Source organism: Balaenoptera borealis, assembly GCF_965194805.1.
Source record: "Balaenoptera borealis genome assembly, chromosome: 8".
NCBI classification, from domain to species: Eukaryota; Metazoa; Chordata; class Mammalia; order Artiodactyla; family Balaenopteridae; genus Balaenoptera; species Balaenoptera borealis.
In genome coordinates, this window is record NC_138865.1 from 15028194 (window position 1) to 15050576 (window position 22383).

At 45.7% G+C, this 22383-nt stretch overlaps 1 protein-coding gene and 1 long non-coding RNA gene across 4 annotated transcripts in view; one reads left to right on the plus strand and one right to left on the minus strand.

The window, feature by feature from the left end:
• Positions 1-13365, minus strand: LOC309633320. 3 transcript variants are annotated; one of them, XR_014247417.1, is made up of 4 exons: positions 10365-13365; positions 4532-4641; positions 3974-4083; positions 1-2475 (listed from the first exon to the last, which is right to left on the minus strand). It is a non-coding gene; the product is annotated as an uncharacterized lncRNA (long non-coding RNA). The 3 variants fall into 3 exon arrangements; XR_014247418.1 differs by having other exon boundaries at positions 1-2600; XR_014247419.1 differs by having other exon boundaries at positions 1-903; positions 2339-4083.
• Positions 13366-13438: 73 nt separating this feature from the next.
• LOXL2 (lysyl oxidase like 2) overlaps positions 13439-22383 on the plus strand; it is a 104663-nt gene continuing 95718 nt past the window's right edge. The window contains exon 1 of the mRNA XM_082401959.1: positions 13439-13854. The gene's annotated coding sequence lies outside the window, so the exon portion shown is untranslated. The remainder of the gene's footprint in view (positions 13855-22383) is intronic.

Sequence of the window (22383 nt, forward strand, 5' to 3'; positions counted from 1 at the left end):
AAGTTTGTTTTGTTTTCATTTTGGCCGTGCCACTTGGTATGCGGGATCTTAGTTACCCGACCAGGGATCGAACCCGTGCCCCCTGCAGTGGAAGCGTGGAGTCCTAACCACTGCACCGCCAGGGAAGTCCCTGCAATGCAATTCTGATTCTACCTCCCCAGAATTAGGCCACACTTCACAGGTTGAGGGCACAGTCCCCCTCACAAGACTACCGTCACTTCAAACACCAGCTGCAAGTTCTGAAGTCCCCAGGCCCTTGCATTTCTGACCAACTGGCTACAAATTCTGGGCTTCTCACAATACCCTCAGGTTCAATAATTCTCTGGAATGACTCAAAGAACTAAGGAAAGCACAATACTTACAATTACAGTTTTATTATAAAGGATACACATCAGGACCAGCCAAATGAAGAAACATATAAGGCAATGTCTGGGAAGGTCCTAAACAAGCAGCTTTCCTGTCCTCAGGACACACCACACTCCAGGCAACTAGATGTGCATCACTAACCAGGAAGTGCCACCAAGTCTTGGTGTCCAGAGTTTTTATCGGGGTTTCATTATATCAGCATGATTGGTTGAATCATTGGCTACATAACTGGACTCAATCTCCAGCCCCTTTCTCCAGAGGTTGGGAAGTCAGACTGATATCATGTAGCCCCAAACCCCAATCTTCTAATCACATAACTGGTCTTTCTGGCATGGCCAGCCCCCATCCTGAAACTAGCCAGGGGCAAACCATGAGTCACTTTATTAGCATAAACTCAGGTGTGGCCGAGGGACCGACTATAAACAACAAAGACACTCCTATCACTGGGGAGATTCCAAGGGTTTAGAGGCTTCCTGTCCAGAACCAGGGACAAAGACCAGACAAATTCTTTATGAAACAACCCCTGACACACAGACTCTGAAAAAAAAAAAAATCTGCAGTTACCGCAATACAGCCAATCCCTGAATAGCATCTGTACTCTCTCTACTCTCTCTGCTCCTCAACTAAACTGACAGAACTGTCCCTGACTTCGTAGGGAACAAGTGAAAGTGTTTGTAAAAATGTGAAAACTGAGAGAGGTATGAACTTCTGATTTTCCAAAAGGAGAGAAGTCAGGAACTGACGGTGAGAGAGAATGCTGGGTTGGGGAGCCACGCAGGGCAGCAGGGCCAGCTTTGTGCCTGCTCTCAGGACTCTCTGGCCTCAGAGAAATCCAGCCATTCATTCCACAAATATTTATTAAACAAAGGTATTGAAATAGCAGTGGAAAAAAACAAGGAAAATAAAAAAGCAAGCTCTGCTGCTGTGGAGCTTACATTCCAGTGGAGAAGAAAACAAATGAATAATGTACCACAGTATGCTCCAAGGTTTAAAGGCTAAATGTAGAAATAAAACATGGAGAAGGTGAATTGGAAATGCCAGAGGGGTGGGGGATGGAAGTGAAAATATTACAGTCAAGAAAGTTCTCCCAGAGAAGATGGCATTGGAGCAAAGCCTAAAAGAAGGCAAGGAGACCCAGGGAAAGACAGTTCTAGCACAAGGAAACCTGTGCAAAGGCCCTGGGGTAGGAGCAGGTCTGGGGCATTTGAGGAACAGCAGTGGGACTGGAGCAGAGAGATCAAAGGGGAGACAAGGTCAGAGAGGCATGGGGTTGGTGGGCAGAGGGTCTGTTTTTATGCCAGTACCATACTGTTTTGATTCCTATAGCTTTGTGGTTTGAATTTAGGGAACATGATGACTCCAGCTTTGTTATTCTTTCTCAAGATTGCTTTGGCTATTGGGGGTTTGTTGTGGTTCCACACAAATTTTAGGATTGTCCTGTTTCTGTGAAAAATTCCATTGGAATTTTGATAGGGATTGCATTGAATCTGTAGATTGCTTTGGGTAGTATGGAAATTTTAACAATATTAATTCTTCAATTCATGACCATGGAATATCTTTCCATTTATTTGTGTCATTTTCAGTTTCTTTCATCAATGTCTTAGAGTTTTCACCCTAGTATTTTCTGTTTCATTCTACTAGATTTCTTTTTTTTTTAATGATAGTTATGACACACTAAATTGATTTTATGACCAATTAACATATGGTAACCTAAGAAGGAGCCTTCTCTGCTACTATGTAATGATGATGGTAATGATATCATCTCATGTTTCTCAAGTGCTCACCAGAGGGGTGCAGAGTGGTAAAGACCCCAGGCTCCAGACTTAAACCACCAGGTTTATTCTGACTCAGCCATTTCTGAGCTATTTGACTTTGAATAGTTTACTTGTATCAGCAATGACCCAATACAGCTACCACTAACAGACACCCCCTAAGTCTTTGCTTAAACAAAATCGAAGTGTATTTCTCTCACACTTAAAAGCAGTTTGGAGGTGAGCAGCCTAGGTTGCTTCCTTCAGGTTGTCTCCTCCACCATTCCTAGAGTGTGGCCCTCATCTCTATGATCCAAAATGGTTGCTAGAGCTCCAGCCTTCACATCCAGATCCCAAGCTGCAGAATGGAGAAAATGAAGAAGGACACTCTCCTTTCCTTTTAAGGAGACTTCCAAAGGAAATGCCTTGCAAACTTCTGCTTTCATCTCATTGGCCAGAACTTAGTTGTGTGGCTGTGCTTATCTGCAAAGGAAGGTGGGAAATGTAGTATTTTCGCCAGGTAGCGTTCTACCACCTAAAAAGGATGGTTTCTGTTAATTTGAGAAAGGGAGTATACATATTTAAGTCTCTGCCAAATAACCTCTGTGTGCCTCAGCTCCTGGGCTGTTGTAAGAACTTTGGCTTTCACCCTCGAGGTGACGGGAAGCCACTGCAAGATGCTGAACAGAGGAGTGACAGGATCTGAATGATATTTTAAAAGCATTACTTGGCCTGTGGGCTCAAAAATTGCCTGTTGGGGCCAAGGTAGAAGCAAAGTGATCAGCTGGGCTATTTCAATCATCTAAATGAGAAGTGACAAGTAGAGGAGGTGAAGAGTGATCAGCTTCTGGAGATCCAGAGAAGGCAGACAACAGGACTTGGAGTGAATTTGGGGGTTAAAAGGAAAAGAGACATGGGCAGATTTGGGGAGACGATCAGGGGCATAGTTTGGGACACAACCCAGTTGAGGTGTCACTTGGATACCCAGTGGTGAGTTGTACACAGGAGTCTGATGAGTTTTGGAGAGGGGCAGGCTACTGATATACATTCTAGAATGGGCAGCACATAGAAGTAGTTAAGGCGAGGAGCCTGGATGGGATCCCCCAAATCTGAGCCCTGGAGCCCTCCAATGACATTAAGCATTAAGAGGTCGGAGAGAGACAAGCAGGCAAGTCATTACCATTAAAAGGGTGGGGGGGTAGCGTTTACCTTCAGGGCAGGGAGGCAGTTTGGGGAAGGAGCCTGTGGGTTGTGGGGATGTTTCTGGGATGCCAGTAATATTCCAGTTCTTGAGTTGGATGGTAATTATATGGGTGTTTGCTTTGTATTAGTTATTATGCTCATATTTATATTTTATGTACTTTTGTGTATAAAATATAAATTTTTAACTAGGTTATATTCCATAATTTGAAAAGTTTTCAGATGATAGATAGATAGATAGATAAATAGATATATAGGTAGGCAGATAGATATTGGACTAATAAGGAAAAACTAGGAGAATGAGACTGAATGGCCATAAATTATTTATATTGAGCCATAGGGAGCTGCATTTTCTTTTTTCTTTTTTTTTTTCTTTTCTTACAACAGCTCAGGAGCTCGAGGGATCCTTTAAAGGAAAATAATTCCAATTCCCAAGGTAGAAACTGCAAGGAGCGAGGGGCCATGTTCAAAGACTGGTGCTGCACTGGCTTAAGCATCTCTGCTATGGTCTCTTAGCAACCAAGGAGGGCAGTAGCGGGAGACGGGCCTCTGACTGCACTGATTTTCCCTGTGTTGCTCCTCCACCAAGATTCAGAGAAAAAAGAACAAGTAGCCTTTGTTATCTAATTCAACCCCTCGTTTTCTGAGGAGAAAACCTGGGGCTGGGGTCCAAGTTGCCTGATGTTCCTGGAGGTCTCCACCGTACACGTCCATCAGCCTGGAGGAAGTGCTCTGGCTGCTGCTGGCACATCGCCAGCTCCAGAGACTAAGAATAAAAAGGAAAATAAGATCTTAGTTTTATTATGAAAATAGTTTGACCTCATGGACCCCCTGAAAGGGTCTTGGGAACCCCCAGGGGTCCCCAGCCCACACTCTGAGAAACACAGCTAGCCTAGAGCACTAGTGGCCAAGTGGGGGATGGGTGTCACCTGGAGGAAAGGCAGGGCAGTGACCTGGGGAAGGTGGTGTTGGGGAGACACAACACTCTTCCCACATCTTTAGGGTGCCTCGATTTACTGGGCAGATCCCTTTGGTGGGAGGGCAGCGGGGGCTCAGAGTAACATGTGGAATGTAACTGCAGCGGAGAGGATGGAGACAAAACCCCCAGGGTCACGGTGTTACCAATGCCAGCTGCGACCAGGAGGCTGTCTTAGTCAGCTCAGGCTGCTGTAACAAAATACCACAGACTGGGGTCTTAAACAACAGGTATTTACCTCTCAGAGTTCTGGAGGCTGGAAGTCCAAGCTCAAGGTGCTGGCAGATTCCGTTCCTGGTGAGAACCCCCGTCCTGGCTTGCAGACGGCAGCCTTCTTGCTGTCCTTAACTCGGTGGGAGGAGAAAAAGAGAGGGCTTTGGTCTTCCTTTTCTCATCAAGCCATGAATCCCACCCTGAGGGCTCCGCCCTTGTGACCTCATTGAACCCTCATCACCTCCCAAAGCCCATCTCCAAATACAATCACACTGGGTGTTAGGTTTCAACATATGAGTTTAGGGGGATGTAGTTCAGTCCGCAGCAGTGTTCCTGCCATCGTGGTGACAAGCTAGCCCTTGGGGTTTGGGCCTTTTTTCTGAACCATGACTTCCCACCCTCCCCAGATATTTCAAATAAGCAACTGCCCTTGCGGGCTCGTGGGGACCTTCTCCCCAGGGGTGGGGGGCTGGCGGCAGCTGGATTCTCACCTCCTCTCCCTCCCCTGGGGTGCTGAACTGGGTCTGGGCATGCAAGAGCCTTATAAATACCAGTGGCTGGAATGGAACGGAGTCAGGCTGTGTCCTCAACCAACCCTGAGCAACCTGGGCAGGCCACTCCGAGCTCTCCGGGAGCTGGCAGGGCTTTGCTGGGCTGCGGCCAGAGGAGGGGCCCTGCCAGATGCCAGCCCATCGTGGGGCAGAAGAGCTCCCATTTCTGTCTGGCCCTTCCGCTCCCTGTTTTAGCTGCACCTTTGAGACAAGGTGGTCTGAGCTGGCAGAAGCCAGGTGTCTGGGAATGAGTTTTGGACCAATTTTTTTTTTTTTAACTTTTTTTTCCTCTAAATGACTGGGTGAGGTGAAAGTCTCCATCTTCTCTCAGTAGGAGACTTTCGGGTGGAGGGGGCATGTGGGAAGTGAGCGGAGCAGCAAAACTATAATGTGGGAGAAGCTGGTCTTCAGAACCTGTCACCCCATGTTCTGTGGCTTTGCCAAATTCCCAGGGTCCAGTCTATGCCCAGCCCTACCCCACCTGTTCCCAGATGTCCCGAGGCTCCTCCCTGAACAAGGATTAAGCTGGTTTCCCAGGTCTGTGTCTTTCTCTTGCCACTCCCACCTGGACCAGCCTCTTCCCTGCCTGTCTAGTCCTTACTCTCTTCCTATGCCCCTGCCCCACCTGTGCAGCCCCTCCAGACTCCATGCCCCCACCCTGCCTGGGACTCTCCAATCTCTCTGATCTCTGCTCACTACATAGTGCCAGGCATTTTGACCTGAATCTCATACTGTTTTGTCTGGTTATTTAATGTTTATGTGATTTTCACTCCCAAATCACAACATAAGCTCCAAATCACAATATAAGCCCAGTACAAGAACTGCATCGAATGTTATTTATTCCTAGTAACCATCCCTCTTCCAAATCCTAGCCATTTTACACACATACACACACACACACACACACACACACACACACACACATGAGATAGGAAGGTATGATGGAACTCTAGGTGCTTTATGAAAACTGTTCAGAAAATAAAAAGACAAGCCATAGACTGGGAGAAAAATCTTTGCAAAACACATATCTGATAAAGGACTGTTTCCAGAATATACAAAAAACTCAAAATTCAACAATAAGAAAACAAACAACCCAATTAAAAAGTGGAGGAAATACCTGAAAAGACGCCCCACCAAAAAAGATAGGCAGATGGCAAATAAGCCCATGAAAAGATGCTCCACATCATAAGTCATCAGAGAAATAAAAATTAAAACAACAATGAGACACCACTGCATACTTATTTAAATGGCCAAAATCTGGAACACTGACACCAAATGCTGGTGAGGGTGTGAAGCAACAGGAACTCCCATTCATCATTGCCTGAGGGAATGTGAAATAGTACAGCCACTTTGGAAGACAGTTTGGCAGTTTCTTACAAAACTAAACGTACTCTTTTTTTTCCCCACAATTACTGTGCTTTATGTGACTTTTTCCCGCAATTGTGTTTTATTGTGGTAAAATACACATAACACAAAATTTACCATCTAACACAAAATTTACACTTACATTGAAGTGTACGGTCCAGTGGTATTAAATACATTCATAATGTTGTACAACCTTCACCACCATCCATCTTCATAACTCCCTTATAAGATCTCATAACTCCATCTCCTTCATCTTGTAAAGCTGAAATTCTATACCCTTTAAACAATGGCTCCTGTTCCCCATCCTCCAAGCCCCTGGCAACCACCATTCTAGACTCCGTTTCTATGATTTTGACCACTCTAAGCATCTCATACAGTAGAATCATATAGTATTTGTCTTTTTGTGACTAGCTTATTCATTTAGCATAACGTCCTCAAGATTCATCCATGTTGTAGCATATGCGAGAATTTCCTTTCTTTTAAGACAGAGTAATATTCCACTGTAAGTATAAACCAATTAAACTAAACATACTATTACCACGTGATCCAGCAATTGTGCTCCTTGGTATTTACCCAAGTGAGCTGAAAACTTATGTCCACACAAAAACCTGCACACACACGTTTACGGCAGCTTTATTCATAGATGCCAAAACTTGGAAGCAGCCAAGATGTCCTTCAACAGGTGAATGGATAAATAAACTGTGATACATCCAGACAATGGAATATTATTCAGCAATAAAAGAAAAATGAGCTATCGAGCCATGAAAAGACACGGGGAAATGTTCAATGCATATTACTACATGAAAGAAGCCAATCTGAAGAGGTTACATATTATCTGATTCCAGCTATAGGACATTCTGAAGAAGGAGAAACCATAGAGACAGTAAAAGGATCAGTGGTTGCCAGGGGTTAGAGGAGAGGGAGGGATTAGTCCATAGCGTGGGACAAAGAATGATTATTCATCCTAGAAAATAGATTATATGAATGAAATTATACTTTTAAAATATAAAACCAGTATATGGATAGAAAACTACTGGATCTGAGAAAGCCAGGATAGGAGGGCCTGATAGATATCCAGCCAACACAGGACCACCGGAATATGTGAATATGTGCACCCTGGAGAAAAGGCAGAAGTATCCCAGCCACTCTTGACAATTGTGCTTTCTGAGCAGATTTGTGACTCTAGGGCTCAGAAGACCTCAATCTGGATCCGGTTTCAGCGCTGCTGCTAACCTGCCGAGGGACGGTGATCCCATTGACAGCTCTCTGGGTTTTTGGTTCCATGTCTGAAATCAAGATGCTTGGGCCAGATGTTCTCTAAAACCCTTTGGCTTTACAACTTGGCGCTGGAGACTGCAAAAGCTCAAGGCGGTGCGAGATGTGAACCACTAGGGGGCGCTGCCTCCTAGGAGGAAGCAGAAGGTGTTCCCCACCTTCTTGCCTATAAAGTGTCCACATTCATGAAAAGTGGTGGTGATACACAGATCAGTGGAACAGAATAGAGAGCCTAGAAATAAACGCATGCACTTATGGTCAATTAATCTATGACAAAGTAGGCAAGAATATACAACGGATAAAAGACAGTCTCTTCAACAAATGATGCTGGGAAAACTGGACAACTACATGTAAAAGAATGAAATTCGAACATTTTCTCATACCATATACAAAAATAAACTCAAAATTGATTAAAGACCTAAATGTAAGACCATAAACCATTAAACTCCTAGAAGAAAACATAGGTGGAACACTCTTTGACATAAATAGTAGCAATATTTCTTTGGATCTTTCTCCTAAGGCAAAGGAAACAAAGGCAAAAAAATAAATAAATGGGACCCAATTAAACTTAAAATATTTTGTAGAGCAAAGGAAACCACCCACAAAACTGAAAGACAACCTACTGAATGAGAGAAAATATTTGCAAATATGACTGATAAAGAATGAATATCCAAAATATATAAATAGCTCATACAAACTCAAAATCAAACAAACAAACAACCTGATTAAAAAATGATCAGAAGACCCGAAGACACATTGTTCCAAAGAAGACATACAGATGGCCGACAGGCACATGAAAAGATACTCAACATCCCTAATCATCAGGGAAATGCAAATCAAAACCACAATGAGATATCACCTGTCAGAACGGCTATCATCAAAAAGAACACAAATAACAAATATTGGCTAGGATGGGGAGAAAAGGGAACCCTTGTACACTGTCGATGGGTATGTAAATTGGTACAACCACTGTGGAAAACAGTATGGAGGTTCCTCCAAAAACTAAAAATAGAACTACCATATGATCCAGCAGTTCCACTCCTGGGTATATATATGAAGAAAACAAAAACACTAATTTAAAAAGATACATGCATCCCAATGTTCATAGCAGCATTATTTACAATTGCCAAGATACGGAAGCAACCTAAGTGTCCATCAGCAGATGAATGAATGGATAGAGAAGATGTGGCATATATAAATAAATATCTATCTATCTATCTATATATATCTCTCTCTATATGTAGATATATATATATGGAATACTACTACATATAATGGAATACTACTCAGCCAAAAAACAGAACAAAATTTTGCCATTTGCAACAGCAAGGATAAACTTGGAAGGTATTATGCTTAGTGAAATAAGTCAGACAGAGAAAAACAAATACTGTGTGACATCACTTATATGTGGAATCTAAAAAATAAAACAAACTAGTGAAATAACGAAAAAGAAACAGACTCACAGATATAGAGAGCAAACTAGTGGTTACCAGTGGGGAGAGGAAAGGGGGGAGGGGCAAGATAGGGGTAGGGGATTAAGAGGTACAAACTACTACATATAAAATAAGCTACAAGGATATATTGTACAGCACAGGGAATATAGCCAGTCTTTTATACTAACTATAGGTGGAGTATAATCTTTAAAAATTGTGAGTCAGTATGTTGTACACCTGAAACTTATATAATATTGTAAATCAACCATACCTTAATTAATTAACTAATTTATTTACTTATTTTTCAGCCATTCCATGGGGGCTTGCGGGGATCTTAGTTTACCGACCAGGAATCGAACCTGTGCCCTTGGCAGTGAAAGCGCAGAGTCCTAACCACTGGACTGCCAGGGAATTTCCTATACCATACCTTAATTTAAAAAAATAAAATAAAACAAAAGTGGTTGTGATAGAACACTGCGGATTTCCGAATCTGAGAAAGCCAGATAGGAGGGCCTGATAGATATCTGGCCAACATAGGACCACTGGAATACGTGAAATATTTGACCAACCTGACTACTTTAACCACAATCTCCTCCTGGAGGGCCAGATCCAGACCCACATCCTGGCCCCCTGACACACATTCCAAATCACTTTCTCAAATGGCTGGACCAGTGTTTGCCTGATTGATTGCTGGCTTCCCTTGTGACTTAACAAATAGGCAAGGTGGAGCCTCTTCAGTTCTATAGATTAAAACTACTGGTTTCTCCATTCTTACTAGTATGGGTAATCACGAATAATATCCACTAAAATTATTTCTACTTTAATTATGCCTTATAGGTTTTCAAGTGGTTTCGGTTCAATCTGATTCACTTCAACAATCAGTGATGGCCCGTGATATGCGCTGCTGATCACAGAGGTTAAGAGGACACGGACCCGTGGTATCTGTGCACAAGGTATCTGTGCTTGTAACAGTCTTCTAAGAGAGATAAATGGAATATACAAATAACTATAACACAAATAGGAAGTGATGCATAGCACAGGAATGATGCAAGTTAAGTGCTATCGAGCCCAGAGGAATGCGAGTTTTCCACCCCACAGGGCTCCTCGTTCCCGCCTCTGAACCTCTGCCTGTGCCACCTCGCAGGGCAGCGTCTTCCTGGGCCCCCCGGCCCCCCTCTCCCCCGCCCTGGGCGGAAAGAGCACCCGTGCTTCCCTCACATTTTCTCCTCCTTACTCAGCTTCGGTTTTCTCCGGAGCATTGGCCACCTCCTGACTCCCATATTTCATTGTTTCGATGTAGCAGTGTGTGTCTTGCCAGCCTCCCCGCACTGGCCAGCACATCAGCCGGGCCTCCACTGAGTCTCAGGCTGTGCTTCCGGGATGGGACACGCCCAGATGATTAGGAAGGTGATTTGGCAACAGAACTCGAGAGCCAACAAAAAAGAGAAAACAGTCCACGCCCTTGGACTCCTCATCACGCCCTGGGAACGTGATTCCCGTGGCGCCTGCGGGGTGCGGTCTGGCGGGAGGCGCTGCCTCACAGATTGGCTCAGGCAGGGAGTCTGCGCAGTGCGGTGCCCTCCCGCCTGCAGCCTTGCAGCCCGGCGGGAGTGCGTGGCGCACAGCGACTTGTGGTGCAGCGTCACGCGGCAGGGACTGTTCTGCACCCACTGTGCATCCAGACCTTTCATTCCTCTAGGAGGTGTTGAGTGAAGTGTTTCCTACAAATGAGGTAAGCGAAGCAAAGGAGTCACCCGTCCAGGGCAGGAAGTGGCGGAGTCAGGATTGGAACCCAGGTCCTCTGACTGCAGAAACGCACTCAGAATCTGTTGGGTGGCTCTGCCTGTGGGGCAGCACAGAGCCAGAGACATGAGGGTGGCACATACTGACTTAGAGCCATAAAGCACATAGCCTTCATATTTCATCTAGAGCAAGGGTCTACTCTCTTCCTGAAGTGGCCTCCCAGGTCTTTGGTCCAATTCAACAGAAGTGCATCAGTGAACTACTCTGTGCAAGCTTCAAATACTCACTTTCTCTTGGGAATGTGGGTTGGTGAGTGAAGCACAGGTGGATTTGTTGAAGCCTCCGGTGTGCAGCCACTTAGAACTTTCAAGGGGGGTCATGTACCCTTTAGTGATCCCAGCCTGACCACTTATCAGCTCTGTGACTCTGGGGAAATCACCTAGCCTCTCTGAGCCTTGGCCTTCTCATTTGTAACAATTAGCAGGAACCGCATAGTAGCTGCTCAATATTGTCTTGGTGTAATTCACGCTAGTAACAATCGTAAACACCTTGATGTCTAAGAGTAGAGAAATGACACTGGGGACATGGTCGTTTTAGAGACTGAAATAGTCTAAAGCCATTTAGAAGGACATTGAAAAATGTGCACAAAATAATATAGTTAACAAAAAAAAAAGCTGGATACAAAAATTCTTGCACAATTTGGTTTTAAAAGATATGATGAAAGAAATAGTCCAAAATGTTAAACGTTTCTCTGTGGGTGAGAGGACACCAGGGTGAAAGTTTTTTTCATTATACTTTCTCATATTTTCTGAATGTTCCACAGGGAGGTTGCATTATTTTCATAATCAGGCAAAACAGCATTTATGAAGTGTTTCATTTTATACCTTATTGGTTAATTCTTTATAGGAAGGGTAGGATTCGAAGAAGGATCAGAGAAAGTGTGAGGGGAAGAGGAGAGAGCTCAGTTCCACTGGCATTTATTGAGCATCTGCTGTGTGCAGGCACTGTGTAGGGTGCTCACTGTGAGAGCTAAGTGAGATCTCAAAGAACTAGGTGTTGCTCAGCAGACAGGCAAGGGAATGGCATGTGCAAAGGCCCTGGGGTGAGAAACAGTCATGGAGAACAGTTAGTAAGGTCTATGGGGGAGAGGGGAGAGTGTGGCTGGGAGATGGGAAGGCTGGAAATGCCCTTGAGAGGGGCCCTGTCAGCTGTATCAAGGGGTTCAGGCCGCATCCTGAGGGCCCTGGAGTTACTTTGAGCTTTTATTTTCAGTTGAAAGTTTTATTGAAGTAATTGTAGATTCACATGTCATTGTAAAAAATAATAGAGAGAGAGCCCTCATTCACTTTGCACAGTTTCCCACAACATTTTGCAAAACTCTAGGACAATATCACAAGGAGACATTGATGCAATCCTCTGATCTTATTCAGATTTCCTCAGTTTTACTTATACTTTGTGTGTGTGTAGTGTGTGTGTGCTTGTGTATATTAAGTTCTATACAATTTTATCACCTGTGTAGCTTCTTGTATCCACCATCGCAGTCAAGATACTGAACAGTTCCACACCACAGGGATCCCTCCTGTTGCCCTTTTAGAATCACACCCACCTCCCTCCTGGCCCTTCCCTCCACTGCCTACCAGACCAGGGGACTGATTCAGTGTGGAGGGTAGGGAGGAGGGCTGAAGAGGGGTCCCAGGGGTTGGGGTGCCAAGTTTGGGGCTCGCTAGGTTAGCTGTGGCTATGGGAACGTCCTAGAGACCAATGGATTTACAAGCCCAGGGATGAGGAGAGAAGTCTGAGCTGGAGGCTGAGACTGGGAGTCCCCACCTATCAGGGCTGGAGCTGCCGGTTTGTAGGAAGGGAGCGGAGTGGGAGGAGGGCACTGAGGAAGGACCCGGAGGAGGATCGCCATCCTTAACGTAAGTCCTCTTCAGGGTTCTGCCTGCCCAAAGGCCCACAGACGGGTGCCTTGTTTTACAGCTGGCTGCCTCCTGCCCGGCCAAACCTTGCTCTTGCTTAGGAAGCCCTGGGAATCTCCTTAGAGGGCTCCCCCAGCCCGCATGACCCCCTCACTTTGCCCCCAGTGTGAGCCTCAGAGCCAGGCATGGAATGTCCTTCTGCACGACATGCACCCTTAGCTGTATCGGGTTCAGGCCCCTGATCGCAGGGCTTGCTAACCCCGGCCCTGCCAGGTGGGGAAGGACCTTAGAGGTCACTGAATCCAAAGCCTTTAATTTACAAAGGAGAAAACGGATTCTCAGAGAGAGAGGCTCGATCTGCTGGAAGAAAGGGGGCTGTTTGTAGTCGCCTCCAGAAAATGCTTTGCCCGTAGAGGAGAAACCCAGGAGAGGTAGATGAAAGTATCTGAACTCTTTCAGTCATCAGTTTTTATTGAGCGTCTACTACGTGCCAGGCAGTGCTGGGCTCTCTGGATACGGAGATGGGTTAGGCACGAACCCTATTGCTGGTGGATAAGGACACCGAAGGGTTAAATTCCGGGAGCTCGGCGGCGGGGCGGGAATGGTGGTTGGGGGTGGGGGGGCGTGTAGAGGAATCTCTCAGAGGAAAAGCCCTCTCCGTAGCTTCTCAGGCGCCGGAAACCTGGGCGAGAAAAGCCTGGGAAGGGCTGCCCCGCAGGCACGCAGCCTCCCCCGCACAGCCCCCCCGGGCAGGGGAGCTGCCGCTCTCGAATTACAACAAAAGGGGCAGGAGGCCGGGCCTGCTGCGGTGGCCGCCTTCAGGGAAGGGGGTGGGTCCGGGGAGGGGTTTGCGGTCCGACGCTGGTTAAAAGTGCCGGGAAAAGGGTTGGGGAGCGACTCCAGCCGGCGGCTTCCTAAACTTGGAGACAGATTTCTCCAACGGCCGGAGAAGTCGGCTCGCCCCCCTCTGCTCGGGAAAGGGGCTCCGCGGCGACGGGCGCAGAGAGGGGCCACCGTGGAGAGCCTGGCCCCAGCCGAACGAGTGCGCACCCCTGCTGACAAGTAAGAGCAATGCCTGCGCCTCCCCCTCCCCACGGCGGTTCGCGGGAAAGCGGGGGTCCCGGTGGGCTCTCCAGGCTCCGCTCCCCGCGCGTCGCCTCTCAGCAGTGCTTGGGGTTCCCGGGAGCTGAGAGGCGGGCATACAGAGCGAAGGCTCCTTGCTCGGAGACGCGAGGACGTGCAGGCTAACGGGTCCCGCTCCCGACTCGGGCGGACCCACCCAGCCCCACCTCGCCTGAATCCGGAGAGCGCACGGAGCAGGGGCGCCCCCGGGAGCTGGGCGCTCAGTTCGTGGCTCGCCAGGGACGCCTGCGACCAGACAAGACAGAGTCAGACGAGACCCGGTGCGTGCTAGGTGCCTAGGAGGGTACAGCGTGGAGCCACGGACACCGGGGGCTGCGCTGGTGCCAGGAGTTCTGGCTTTTGAGGATGCGGAGCGCGCGGGGGACGAGGGCGCATTGGGGTATCTCCGGAGCTGTGGCTTTGGGGATGTGGAGCGCACGGGGCTGGGGGTGGGGAATGGGGGCTAGTGAATGTAGGAGCGCCCTGAGTCCGGTGGGCGGAGAGGCGCGGTCCGCACCTCAGGTATTCATTCCTGGCTGGTCAGGGTACCAGGAAACCTCTCCCGCCGATTATCAAGGGGAGGTCCTGGAGTAGAAAAGAGCCAGCAAAGGCGAACCCATGGATTGTCCACGCAGGATCGCCCCGGGGCTAATCCTGGTTTTACGCAGATACTCCTTCTGTCTTCAGTGCCCGCAACTTTTACGCAGGCGCTTTGAACACCGCGCTTCCGCCCCGCCCCACCCCCCAACCCGCCGCCCAGCCAACCCCCCATCTGGAGCCCTCTGGAGTAGCTGCCTGCCAGAGGTGTCGCTGTAAATCAGCGCCGGAATAGAAATGATTGGAAGAAACAGGCGAGATTCCTACTTCGTCATCCCTCACCCAGCCCGGGAAAGACCACCAAAAGCCAGCGAGGGTGGGGCGAGGGGACGCGGCGAAACACCACGGGGGAGGGGACTGAACTCCTGGCTAGGAAACCTCGAGTCTTGATGAGAGGAGAGAGAGGAATGAAAGTCAGAAACATGCCCCAAATTAATTTCGTCCCCTGAAATCTTGGAACTGCGGAGATCTTCAAATCGGTCCAAGGGATTCTTTTTGCGAAAAGGGAAAAGTGCTGAAGCTCAAGGCTTCTAGGTTAGTCGGGGTGGAGACTCGAATCCGTATCCCCTCCTCCAGACCCCGCTCCTACCCCACCGCTAGCCTGTCTGTCCCGGACCCCCAAAAGGCCGTTCTTCACCATTGGTGGAATTATTTCGTTATTTATGGTGTATTGTGTACTTAATGGTCAGGGATGGGGCTTAGGACGAAGTCGAAGTGCTCATTTCCCTGATCAGTTCCCAGATGAACGACTGACTCCCTGGACTCTCCCTTAGCTAAATTATTCATCTCCCGCCCCCCCCTTTGTCCTGTTCTCCTTCCTGGTCCCTAGTATCTGTCCCTGGAGTGACCATCAAACCCATGTGTGTGCCTCTCCGTGACTTTGTGCTAAAAAGTGATTTGGTCTAAGGCCACTTAGCCATTAAGTGGCAAAGTTGAATAGGAAACTTAAGCCTGAAGACAAAGCATCCACTTGACGTACAGGTTGGCTGACATTTTGGTGCATGGCAGACGGGAGAGTCTACGAAGATGTTTTCATCTACCTCCTTTACAGCTGTGCTCCTTGCCTGGCCTCTCCTGGCCTTTTCCCAAATTCTTGTCCTCTGACCCCTGGATGACCAATGTACAAGGGCCTTGTGAACGAGACAGATTTTCTGTGCTTCTGGCGGTGACCATTAGTGAAGCTTTCTAGTGTCCTAGAAAATTCTACACTGTTTATTTAAACATCATTTTTTTATTCGGAAAAATTTCAAATATAAACAATAGTAGGGAGAAGGCCCCCATATACTTCTCACTCAGCTTCAACAGTTATTGACATGTTGCCACACTTGCTTCATCTACCCCTTTCTTATTTCTTTTTCAGGGAAGTATTTTAAAGCAAATCCGAGACATAAAATCATTTCATTCTTACATATTTCAGTGTGACCTCTAAAAATATTAAATAACCATTATGCCATTAATATACTTAAGAAAATAAACAATAATTCTTTGGTATCATCTAATACCTAGTCCATATTCAAATTTTTTTTCCCAATTTTCCCCCAAATGTCTTTTTACAGTTGACCGGAGTTCTGTTGATTTGTATAATTTATGTTCATTGTATGTTATTCTTTTCAAACCACTTTTCTGTCACTGTGTTATTTGATTCTTACAACTTCCCACTAAAGAGCGAGGTGGGTTTTGTTGAATTCATTTTACAGTTGAGTAAACTGGCCAACAGATAAGCTGTCCAGATGGCACAGTTGGTGACTGGCCTAGCCAGGACTTGACCCAGCAGCCTTATTCCTGGGCAATGGTGGTTCTGTTTCTCGGTGCTGTCATGGAATATAAGCTGTGCTCTGACGCATTCATCCTGGCTCTGGCTTCATCCTGGGCTTATCACTTCCTATACACCTGCTATCAGAAATCCCAGTGTAAATACTGAGTAATTGGCCATTTGGTGCTGGAGGTAAATCAGCTGCAAAGTCAGGAAACCTGGGCTTATTTCCCAGCTTCTTGTAAAACTGTAGGAAAGCAACTCACCTCTCGAGAACTCAGGGTGCCCCTCTCTGAACTAGGAGCCGTCATCCTTCTCCATTCTCTGGCTCCTAGTTCTGAAAGTAGGGTGAGCCAAATGACTGGAGTTGGAATTCCTGGAAGAGACAAAGGGCCCAGAAAGAAATCTCACTGAGAACAATTACCTCTCACTGATCATTGCCCAAGTATTCTGGCAGCTGGCATCTTTAGTTGGAGGCAGCTAAATTCTATAGCAGAGGAGAGGCTCCCCTCTGAGGTTCTTCATTTATGGACAACTTTGTTTATTCTGCTGTTGTCTGATGAGGATATAGGACACCAGAACTTTTTACTTTTAGCATTTTTACTACTTGTGTTTATTTGCTTTGGAAAGGGGTGATAACGAAGTCGTTTTTACATCTTATTAATGAGACTCATGAATTGGAATTCTCCTTCCTTGGCTGGCTGTGTGGGAAAAAGGAATCTCTTATTTCTTGATGCCTAGATTTTCTGCTCTCATGTTCATTGCCCTGAAACAGATATCGAATAAACAGACCTTCCACAAAACAGCCAGTTAGGGAGAGAGAAACTGTTTGCTCCAAACCCATTATTCAACCGTAGGAACTCCAAAGGGACAAAGCATTACCCTTTAACCACACCATCCTCTGGCATCCATGAATTCTCTTCCCCCTCAGCTAAAAGGCTGTCTCCATGGGGGTAGAATTTCTAGGTGATTCCATGTCAGCAGCTGCTGTGGCTTTCTTCCTTTTACAGTTTTGGGAGCTTTAGGAGGTATAGTTTCCCTCTCCTGGGGTTGCCTGGGTTCAGAAGGACAGCTTGTAATGACTATTGTTCATTTCCCTCTGGAGAAGGGCATTGTGGTCAGTCTGCATGTCAGTGTCACACAGTCCCACCTGTACTCCAGACCCGGGGGCCATGAGACCTCAGATGAAGTAGCTGCAGCCTGTCCTGCTCCAGACCCATAGAACCAGCAGGAATGGCAATCGTGGGCCAGCAAAAGGAGAGCCAACTCGATGCCCAGAGAGACAGATCCGCAGCAATGCACTACTTACCTTCTAAGCCTCTGCCCTGTCTAGGTTGAAGCAAGTCTTCAGACCTTCTCATCCTAGGCATTCGAGCTGTCCTCCTGCAGGAGGTGTGTGTGACCCGCCAGGAGCCCAGCCCAGCCAGGTGTGCTGGCCCATCTTCCCCCCGCCACCAGCATCAGAGATGTCTTTAGGCACCAGAACCAGCCTTTCAGAATAGGCACTTGTTCAAGGGTGATAAAGCATGATGGTGACAGTTCAGATAAGACGTCCATCCAGAGTTTTAAAAACTCTTTTGCACTTCCCTTGGCAGAAAGAGTATACCCAGATAAGTGTGTGTGGTACATATGGGTGTAGAGTGAGAACGAAGTCAGCAGATGATGATGTGATTAGAATCACAGTTACTAAGTTCTCCTTGCCCAAGGCTTTTTGATCCCTTCACTTGAAACACCTATAGTATTATAATATGGTACGCGAATGATGATAACATTTTCTTTTTAGTTTTTTCGTGTCGGAACTTGATAGACAAGCAGACGCAGCTGCACCCAGGGCTGTCCCATGGCAATGGCTCCCATATGTCTTTTTTGATGCGTCGCCAACATGATGCTAAGAGCATCTTCTGAAAAAATAATGCCACTTTCCTATATAGCATATGCCTTATGAGAAGATAACTTTTGTCGACGACTTGCGGACAGCTCTAATTTGCTCCGTTTCTTTGTTCTTCTTGAACTTGGGTCCATGAACATCCCCCACCCCCAGCCTTGTCCCTGGGGCACCACGGATGTCCCGAGATAAACATAGCACAGCTTTCCAGAGTGCCTGCATGACTCATGACCTAGTAAGGAGGATATTTTTCTAAACATAAACGTAAAACTCTTCTAAAACAAACACAAAGATAAATTTGAGTAAAGTACCTTTTTAAAGTACCCCTCTCCCCAGAATAACAGACGTAAGTAAAATGGCACCAAGCCTAAGTATACGACACTGGATGAACTTTCGTTTCGCTTTATTGTGGTAAAATATACGTAACATAACACTCACCGTTTTAACCATTTTTAAGTGCACAGTTCAGGGGTGTTACATACATTCACATTGTTGTGCAACCATCACCACTGTCTGTTCCAGAATTTTTTCATCTTCCAAAAATGAAACTCTGCACCCATTAAACACTGACCCTCCATTCTCCCACCACCTTGGCAAGCCCCATTCTACTTTCTGTCTCTATGATTTGGATAACTCTAAATACCTCATATAAATGGAATCATACACTGTTTGTCTTTTTGTGACTTGCTTATTTCACTTAACATATCGTCTTCAACTTTGTGTTGTAGCATGTGTCCGAATTTCCTTCCTTTTTAAGGCTGAATGATATCCCATTGTGTGTATATACCACATTTTGTTTATTCGTTCATCTGTCCACTTGGGTTGCTTCCACTTTTGGCTATTGGAAATACGTTGCTATGAACGTAGGTGTACAAATACCTGTTCTGGATGAACTTTTACAAGATGAACATGCCCTTGTAACAAGCACCTAGATCAAGAATAGGACATTACCTAGAGGGCACGGAATTAAAGGCAAAGCAGGAGATTACAAATACCTTTCATGCCTGCATGTGGCTGCTTCCACTACACCTCAGGGTCTTGGGAGTGGATGTTCATTTTGTCTACCGTGAGATGGTTTAGAAGAGATTTTTGAAAAACACAATTTATAATCTGAGAGGCAGCAAGATTAGTTGTGAGATTTAAGCAACCTCTTTCCTTAAAATGTCTAGGGAAGATAATACAACATATTTGGGGTTTGCAGTTGCAGCTATATTAGGACATCACCACTAAGTATTATTCTTCCAGGCTCTCCCTGGGCTGAAGAGGTTTGCATCCACCTGGAGAACTCCTACTCTTTTGTCAGCTTCTGCTGGATCATGAGTTTCTTTTTTTCTTTTCTTTTGGCCTTGCCACATGGCTTGTGGGATCTCAGTTCCCCGACTAGGGATTGAACCCGGGCCACGGCAGTGAAAGCCTGGGATCCTAACCACTAAGCCACCAGGGAACTCCGTGGATCACAAGTTTCAATCCATGAGTGAAAAATTCTGTGGCCACGTCCTGCCCTCCTGCCCTCCTTTCCTTCCTTCCTCCTTCCCTTCCCACCTGGTGCTCTCTCTTAACTAAAATGATTTATGGGTGACTTTCTAGTTGCCAGACACTCTGCCAGTCTCTGTAAGAGACAAAAATGAGTAAGACATGATATTTGACATGTGCATTTACAAATAAATCATCAGTCAAGAATGATATTCTGATTCCTGGCAACCAACTCCATGGTGCCTACCTGGTGCCAACAGCAGCCTCAGAGCATAGCCAAAGAATGTGTGGAGTTTGGGCTTGTTGCAACACACAAAGCGGGGAAGACAGCCCATCAGGTGATCTGGAATTGCTCTAGCATGCCCATAACCAAATTGTAAGAATCATTTTTTAAAACTTGTAAGCTGCCTTGAGTTCAGATGCTCTGTCTGAGAGCCCTCAACTAAACGTGAGGTTTAGGGACCATTTTAATGATTTAAGAAGAAAAAACTAAAATTCAGACGTCCATGAAACCCCGTGAGTTCTCTTATCCTTTTCACTGTTAATTTTCTTAAATTGATATTCCCCAGGTGTTTTTTCTTCAGGAGGCTCTCAAAGCCACGCCCACCTCCCCACCCCACTATCAACCCCCTATGTCATCTGTTACCCCAACGTCATGATGTTGCAACGTCATGGTACCCCAGCATCTTCTTTGCCTGGAGAGTTGCTAGTTTCCTATCTGGACTCTTTTCCCTTGGTCTTAACCCATGGGAAGCCATCCTTTATCCAATAGGCACAGTGATCTTTCTAGTGCAGAGGTTGGTAAACTTTTTTCTCTAAGAGCCAGATAGCCAATATTTCAGACTTAATGGGTCCACACGATCTTTGTCTCAACTTGGCTGTTTTAGTGGGAAAGCAGCCATAGACAACAAGAAATGAGCATGGCTGTGTTCCAATAAAAGTTTATTTCTAAAAACTTCACAGATTTGGCCCAAGGGCTGTAGTTCACTGACTCCTGCTTTCAATCACAAATCTTCCCCCCTTGCCCTCCCACTTACCTATTGTTGGCTCCTCATCCCCAAAATGAAAACTCAACATTTGTTGGCATGGTATTCAAGTTTCCTCATGGCCCTCTCCTTGCTTCTCCAAGCTCACCTCTTCCACCTCTCCTCACCCCACCCACTCTGCCAGCCCTTCCACTTTTCATCTTGCAACTCTGAACCCCACACAGGTCTCAGAACATCCTGTGTTATTTCAGACCTGCCTGGAATGATCTCCCTTCCCCACCAGCGACCTGTCAAACTCCTACTTCCCTTCGAAACCTGCCCGGGTGTCAACTCTCTAAAGCTTTCCCTGTTCCTCATCTCTAATTGTAATCACTGCCTTCCCAGTTCTATTTCTGTACCTATTTCTGTACTCTTTTTGCTTCTCTAAATATACTGTGAACTCCTGGAGGGCAGAACCCATGTCAGATTCATCTTTGAATTCCAGTGCCTAATACAATGCTTGCCATGTAACAGATGCTTAGTAAGTAGATACTACTAAACTGAAGTGTCAGTTAAATAGATGCTTTTTTTAATAGCTTAATTGAGATATAATTCACATACTATACAGTTCACCCATTTAAAGTGTTCAAGTCAATGGGTGTTGGTATATTCACAGATATATGCAACCATCACAAAGAGAAACCTGTATACTTTGGCCATTGCCTCTTCCTCCTCCCCTCCCCCTACTCCCACCCCTAAACAGCCACTAATCTACTTTCTGTCTCTACATTGCCAATTCTGGATATTTTATATAAAGGAACTATATGATATATGGTCTTTTTTGTCTCGCTTCTTTAATTCATATGATGTTTTGAAGTTTCACCCATGTAGTGGCATGTATCCACACTGCATTCCCTTTTATGACCCGATAATATTCCATTGTGAGGATACACCACATTTTGTTTATCTGTTCACTGTTGATGGACATCTGGGTGGTTTCTACCTTTTGATGATAATGAACAGCACTGTTATGAATATTTGTGTACAAATTTCTGGTTGAACATTTGTTTTCACTTCTCTTGGGTATATAAGTAGGAGTGGAATTGCTGGATCATATGATAATACTTTGTTTAACTTTTTGAGGAACTGCCAAACTGTTTTCCACAGTGGCTGCACCATTATATTCCATCCAGCACTGTATGAGGCTGCCAATTTCTCCACATCTTCACCAACACCTACTTTTCCCCACTTAAAAAAAAAATTATAGCCATCCTAGTGTGTGTGAAGAGGTAGCTCATTGTGGTTTTAATTTGCATTTCCCTAGTGACTAATAATTTTAAGCATGTTTTCATGTGCTTGTCAGTTATTTGTATGTCTTCTTTGGGGAAATGTCTATTCAAGTCTTATGCCCATTTTTAAATTGGACTGCTTGTCTTCTGTTATTGAATTTTTTTTTCTTTTTTTTTTTCTTTTTTTTTTTGTTATTGAATTTTAAGACTTTTTATATATCCTGGATACTAGACCTTTGTCAGATATATGATTTACAAATATTTTGTCACATCTATGGGTTGTCTTTTCACTTTCTTGATATTTTTTTTTCTCGGTTCACATCACATTTACTCAACATTTATTCTGTGCTGGGCTCAGGGGATCCAGAGACGTATCTGCCCTCCACTGCTGCTGCTCTAGTTCATGAAGCATCTTGATAGTGTCCTTTGATGCACAAAAGTTTGTAATTTGTATTAAGTCCAATATAGGTATTTTTCAATTTGTTGCCTGTGCTTTTGGTGTCGTAT